The sequence below is a fragment of the Ixodes scapularis genome, unplaced genomic scaffold, assembly GCF_016920785.2.
Source record: "Ixodes scapularis isolate PalLabHiFi unplaced genomic scaffold, ASM1692078v2 PGA_scaffold8__174_contigs__length_109621045, whole genome shotgun sequence".
NCBI lineage: Eukaryota > Metazoa > Arthropoda > Arachnida > Ixodida > Ixodidae > Ixodes > Ixodes scapularis.
In genome coordinates, this window is record NW_024609883.1 from 97,040,134 (window position 1) to 97,047,074 (window position 6,941).

At 41.8% G+C, this 6,941-nt stretch overlaps 1 pseudogene; it reads left to right on the forward strand.

Annotated features, from left to right (window-relative positions):
• Nucleotides 1–5,377: 5,377 nt before the first annotated feature.
• Nucleotides 5,378–6,613, forward strand: LOC120844324 (annotated as a pseudogene).
• Nucleotides 6,614–6,941: the final 328 nt, after the last annotated feature.

Below are 6,941 nucleotides of genomic sequence, written 5' to 3' on the forward strand. Positions count from 1 at the left end.
AACGACATGACGGTCATGTTTCATCCAACGACTCATTGTTGTCACGTACACTAAATGTTTTATACCGAACAAGTTATTCTATAAAATCTTGATCAGAAACATTTTGGCGTCACTTAGCACCTCGGAAAGAGAGATTCGAATACATCGTTCAGAATGATGAGGTTATTGTAGAGGCAAATGACAGCTAATTTTAATTAATATTTTCCTAGTGTGTTTATTAACAACGATGGTGCTTTTATAAAGGATTTGAGGTTTAATACCAGACGTAGTATTATGAAAGTTTTGTTTATCAACGAGGTGGGGATATTTTTGCTCCTACTAAATATAGATGTAAAGAAGTCCATACAGGACCGGGCAAAATACCAAATGAGTTCTTAAGAAAATAGGCAGACTGAATTTCAAAATAGTTTACTATTTTTTTTTCAAGCATTTTTACAACAACGTCACGTATACCCTCTGGCATAGTGCGAAGGTCGTTCCTATTCTTAAAACAGGTAGTAAGCACCAGGGTTGTAAAAGTTACTTCAAAATTGTACCTAAGATACAGTTACACTTACTCATACCAAAAGGTACCCAGGTACGTACCTACGTACTCGCTTAATAATATACCTATGTACAGGCACAGTTACTTCACAGATACTTTATTTATTTTCTCAAAGTCTGTCAGAATATATTAGAAGTAAAGCTTCTCATACCAAGGCTTAGGATGCACACAAAAACGAGTTTGATAAATGTGCTCTATCGGTGTCCTTGCGAAAAATAAGGAAAGCCGCATTCACATGAGCATTCCAGAGCACGTTATCTTTTTTGGTTTCGATTTTAAATGAAGGAAGCAGGTCGCTGTTTTCTCCAAACGGAGTTCCGAAGCGATTCGATAAATTGGTGTCGCTAAAACAACATTGCTAATCCAACGTTTGCTCAAATGAACACCGCCATTCGCTAAAGTGTCGTTCGATGAAACATCATGGGCGGGGCTTTGTTCGCTAAAACGTTGTTCGATCAAGTCAGTGCCTCCCGCATCGTACCCAACTCAACGTTAAACACGGCACGGGATAGTGTGTTAATACTTCAGGATTTATAGCTTCCACCATTTTGACGAAGTGAATAGAAAAGTAGCTGTAGAAAGTAACTTTCCCTAAATACAAGTTAGTGGAAAATGTACCTAAGATACAGATACAGATAGCGAGAAAAGAAAGTACCTAGGTTTGTACCTCAGGTACAACAAAAGCCCCTAGATACCGATTTCTAGTTACTTGTACCTAGGTACTTCACAACCCTGGTAAGCACAACGTTGAAAACGATCGACCCATATCTTTAATGTGCACTGTGTGCAAATTATTTGAGCATATTATGTCTAAAGCATTATACGCGTTTTGCGAGTCGTCTAGCATTTTTTTTAAATTTTAATCAACATGGGTTTCGCCCAGCACGTATCTACAGTAACGCAACTCATGGAAACATTTTACGATCTTGCGGCTTCTTTCAACGAGCGAGGCGGAACATCCATTGAGACTCTAAACGGATGTTGCGCCTCATCATTCGCTGAGCTGATCTCGTAGATCGCAGGGATTGGCTCTTCGAGTGTTTTGCGGGTAAATAGGTAAATAGACGCGCAGGAATGTTTTTGAGTCTAGAAATCAACGGCACGTGCTCGAAATTAGCTGGGGTATCCTCGGATGTCCTTCAGGGGTCAGACCTCGGATCAGTGATATTTTTAATTTACATTAATTATATTGCCGCGCGCAAGGCTGAGAAAGCAACGCTCGGTCACGGTCCTCCAGAAAGTTCCCGTTTATTCATGTACCGCACGTAACTTCTATCATTTATCCCTGCTTTTGTTTTCTAGAAAGTGCGTGTTCATTCTCGCCCCGATCACGCGACGCTCGAACCGCTTTCGCCGAATCTTCGAGATAGCGGCGCACTCTAGATAAGAGGCCGCCCGCGACCTTGTCGAGTCAGTCTCGCCCCAGCGTTCGACTCTGTTGCCACGCCGACTTCGACGCCCGCGACGCTCTGCTTTCTTCTGTTTCCTTCTTTATTTTTGGCACAAGTTCGCCACATTAAACGTTTATTTATTTCTGTTTATTTCTTGTTTATTGGTCACGACTCACCACCCGTGACAATATCGTGGCTGAAGTAAAACTGGATGTTACTCTACGGTTATTTGTGGATGATTGTTTAATATATTCAAAAAATCAAAAAAGAAAATTACTAGCGCAAGTTAAACACGTCTCTTACACTTTTAAAAAAAAAACGTGCGTCTACTTTCCCTTACAACATTCGGAGAGCCAATCAGCGGAACTTACGGAGGCAACTCAGCGAATGACGATGCCGAAACATATGTTTAGAAAAAAAAAACGCTGTCTGAATTGTGACATTAAGGAATCCAAAACGTCACGCTTGCATTGCTTAATGTCACAACTCAGTCTGCGTTTTTTTGGTCTAAACATATGTTTCGGCATCGCCATTCGCTGCGCTGCCTCCGTTGCGGTGATTGGCTCTCCAAGTGTTGTGCGGGAAAGTAGACGCACGGGCATTTTTTAGAGTGTAGGTCTCTTCAGGATTGGTGTTCAAGATTGGAGACGAAAAAAAAAAAAAATACCGTAAAACTGTTTTCGCTAGAATATCTAACACACCTAAAGATGCTATTTCTTTTCCTGATGAGTTTGGTGGTTAACCATTACTGGGGGTCGACGACTTTAAATACTTGGGGTTAACTATCTCGAAGGATTTAAGTTGGTTAATTTAAGTTTAACATATTAATAAAATAAGTCGTGCGGCTATTAAAAAAAATCTTTGGTTTTTAAGACGACATTTTAAAGTTAATGGCTTAAAAACCCTGTATTCGGCCAACATATCAGTATGGTGTGATTATGTGGGACCCACATAAAATAGCTCATTGAACAACTCGAAGAAGTTCAAAGGCAGGCAGTGAGGTTTACATTATCCAAATATAAGCAATTCGACTCAGTTCGATATATGTTGAATACATTAGATCTTCCACTACTCTCGACCCATCGGAAAGTAGCCCGATTAAAGTATATTTTTTTATGTATTCCTAGTATTAGTTTATGGTCTCTAATCACTTATACAATATTGATGAACATTCTAAACTAAAACCACGTGCTTCAAGGGAACTAAGAAACTTTAATAAACATCAATCTCAACTTCCAAAATGTAACAACGACGTCTTTAAATACTCGTTTTTTCCTAGAACTATCAGAGACTGAAATACTCTGTCGTATTAGGTTGCACTGGCTGACTGTAGAAATGAATTGAAAAAAAAAAACTACTTGAAGTAATTTTTATCTTTCTTTCGTTCTCAAGGATCAGGGAGCTTTAATTGTTTAGACTGTTTGCCATAAGTTGTTTTTGCCATAGGTTGCGATAAAAGTTATTTTTGCTCTAAGTTGTGATAAAATGTGCAAAATATTTTAATACTTTTCTTTATGTGTTTTGTTTGGTATCGCTTACGCCGTTCAACTGTTCAAACTAATGTTTACTGAAATGTTGTTGGGGAGCGACCATGTTGGATTGCTGATAATATGTTTTGTATATTGTTGCTACCTTTTATTTCCCACACCCGTTGAAGCCCCTTAAAAGGGGTTAGCAGTGTTTCTAAATAAAAATAAATAAATAAAAGAAAACCACTTACACCAAACTCAGCAGAATATGGATCTAACGGCGTATTAAACCCTCGCCCATTCTGAACTGGAATGTGACAGTACAATGTGGTCCCCTCATCAACACTAGTTAACAAGTAGATATATAATCGCTAATAGAATAAGAACGTCCGGGCGTATCTTCCGAGCGCCCGCGGCCTCCTGCACGTGCTGCGCGCCTTCCGCCTTGCCTTGGCATAGACTCCTCTATACGCACAAAGCCTGGCAGTTCGACGACGGAGCCATAGAGTGCCCTGTCGCAGATTTGGAGCGCGGGGGTCTGGTAGCACAGAGCATCAAAGAGCCATATCTCGGGGAACCTGGTCGTCAGCGCACAGTTTTTGCAGCAGCGAAGACCCGAAACACACTTGTTCAGTCGGGAGAAGTGTGTTCCGGCGTCCCGCCGCAGCGGGGCGCCAGTCACCTGACTCTTTTCTCATGAGTTGTCTGCCGCTCCACCTATTCCATTTCGGCGGCCGCTTCTCGTGGCGATCTCGTGGCGACCGGCATATTTTCTATTTCTCTCGCACATTATCCTTTCTTTCTTGGCTATAAAAACTTTTGTCAACGTTATAAACGAACCTTTGTCATAGGTATTACGCACCTTTGACCTCGGAAATACCGCAAAACCTTCGCTCTTGTGAAATGCAGTTCCAGGGTCACCGCATACACGGCGCCCGCGGGCCAGTGTGTTCTCTCGTCCTAAGAAATTTTAAGAGGTTTTAAGAAGTCTCGGTATCTCTCGATCGTACTCAGTTGCAAGAGTGTGAACGGTCCTTTAGAAATATACCTCCAGATAAACACAAGTTAGGTATATGAAATAAACAATGCACTACCAAGTCTAATACATATTTTCCGGGTATAATGTAGATATCATCTACATCTCTATTGCATATGTGTCATTTAAGTTCATTATTACATTAAAGACCTCGGACTCGCTAACGGGATCTTAGACTATTGACTTCTATAGTTTCTATATTTAATATACCCACAAGCCTTCTCATCGTAATCAAGAGAAACTAGATTTACAAACCAATCCTTAAATATATTAGCTAAAGCAGTATTTTTAACTTCTTCGTTAATATGCAATCTATTTGGTTCTAATTATTTTGTCTAATTGTATTAACTTTTTTTTTTCAAATAACATCAATACCTCAAGATTAAGACCTTAAACTGTGGTGATAATACCGTTCCCTAGCAGTTCTAAGTCACTCGTTAACTGACTGCAATAAGATTTAAACTTTGTCAAATCATCCTGATTATAATAATTTGTTAAATCTTTCAATTGAACTTGTTTTTTTTTTCAATAATTTTAATAAAAAATTTGGAGTAATTTATGGTTTTCGAATTCTGCGTGATTTGTTGTTGTTGTTTTTTTTCGTTTTTTTTTTTTTTGTCAGGAAAATATTTTATATAGAGGCGTTTAAAACTTTCTAGGAACGTATCGTAAGCAACATCAGGGTCTGTTGCGGCAAGAACATTGTTCCAGTTGGCATTTTCATTATCATTACGAAACATGTCTAGATTACAATATACTAGAAGGGTATATAATAGAAGTGTCTAAATGACTCTACCCTTTTTTGTGACAAAGACCATCTTTTACGCATAAGAGTGTAGGAAAGTGGTCGCTTATATGGGTGGTTAGTATACCACCTTTCAGACATGTGTGATCAATGTTTGTAATAAAAAGGTCAATAAGAGTGCTGAGGAGAATCATGAACCATCGGTACGAACTCAAAGAAAAGGAAGCTATACAGTTGGTATATGCCTTTCTGGTCTTTCGTGTCATGTAGGCCACGCCGTACCTGAGCTTCACTCAGACCTAAGTCAACAAGCTCAATGTCATCATTCGAAGAACTTTCTAGTGCTCCATTGAACTACCATAGTATGTGGCCACAGAGGACTTTCTCACACGGGCCTTTAGAACACCATCGAGGAACTCTGGAACGCCCAGCGGATAACACAAATTAAGCGCCTCACTGAAACATAGAACGGAAGATGGCTCCTGGAGCAGCTGCAACTGGCCCCACCGGGTGGCATATTACACCAAGAACCCAAACAAGTACTAACACCAACTGTACGAAACAAGATCACAGTCCAGAAGATCCTGAGGAACATGAACATGGTAAAGAACTCAGACAGAAGAAGAGTTCACGCAGAGACCATATCCAGGATATGGAACAAGAAGCCCGGAGCCCGGTACGCCAACGTGGCCATCCTACCAAGAGGCAAGACCGCCACCCTGACCGTGGCCGATCCTCGTGGCAGCCTGGTCAGGACGGCATCGGTCTGCACGACGCTAACAGAGCACGCCGAAGAGGCCGCAATTGGTCTGGATCCCACAAGTACCAAACAAGACCATATCACCGTCATCGCAGACTCGCAACGGGCATGCTGCAACTTTGCCAAGGGTAAAATAGGCGAACAGGCGGTGAGAATTCTCTCCAAGACGCAGTTTACGTGCCTGATGATTATCTGGGTACCAGGGCACGCGTGTGCCAAGGGAAACGAGGCGCCAAAAGCCGCAGCCCGAGCCTTTCCTTCGAACCGGGACTCAACCGCACCTCAAGCACACTCTCCTGACCTCAACATGAAGCACAATAAATACTTGAAGACCATCAGGGAAGCCAGGAAGACTCTTCCAGCGCCACCTTCGAAGTTCACCGAGGAGGAGGACCACATCGCAGACAGGAACCACGAAGATGCCAATGAAGCTCCATCAATGGTACCCCCAACTTCATTATTCACCAACTTGCTCCTTTTGCGGGTGGAAAGGGGGGGACCTGTACCACTTGATTTGGGAGTGCAAGTACATTAAAGGTTTGGATCTGATTCCGAACCCGACGAGGGACAGCTGGAACGCGACCCTCCGCTGGAGCGATCCGGGAAGCCAACGCTGGTTAGTACGGAGAACGACAGTGGTGCAAGCCGCGGCTGGAGCCCCGGACTAGGGGCACCCAGCCAGAACATGTCCCTCGATCAAGATCTCATATCTCTTTCTAGTCGCCGTCCCCCTATCCCCTTCCTTTCCTGAAATAAAAGATATCTTTAACAACAACATTAAAATGTAAGTGAAATTAAAGTCATAATGTAATGTCACATCTGTAGTGTTATATCTGGTAAAGGTCGCATTAAGCGGAAAATAAAGAAAAATACAGGCAAGGCTGACGTCTTATGATCTTATGCGCTAAATCGGTTGGAAGAATTGGCATGTCCTGCCCTCTAAGCCGGTCAAGTGATCAGAAAATCTCTCCTGCAACTATTTCCCTCCATGAGAGA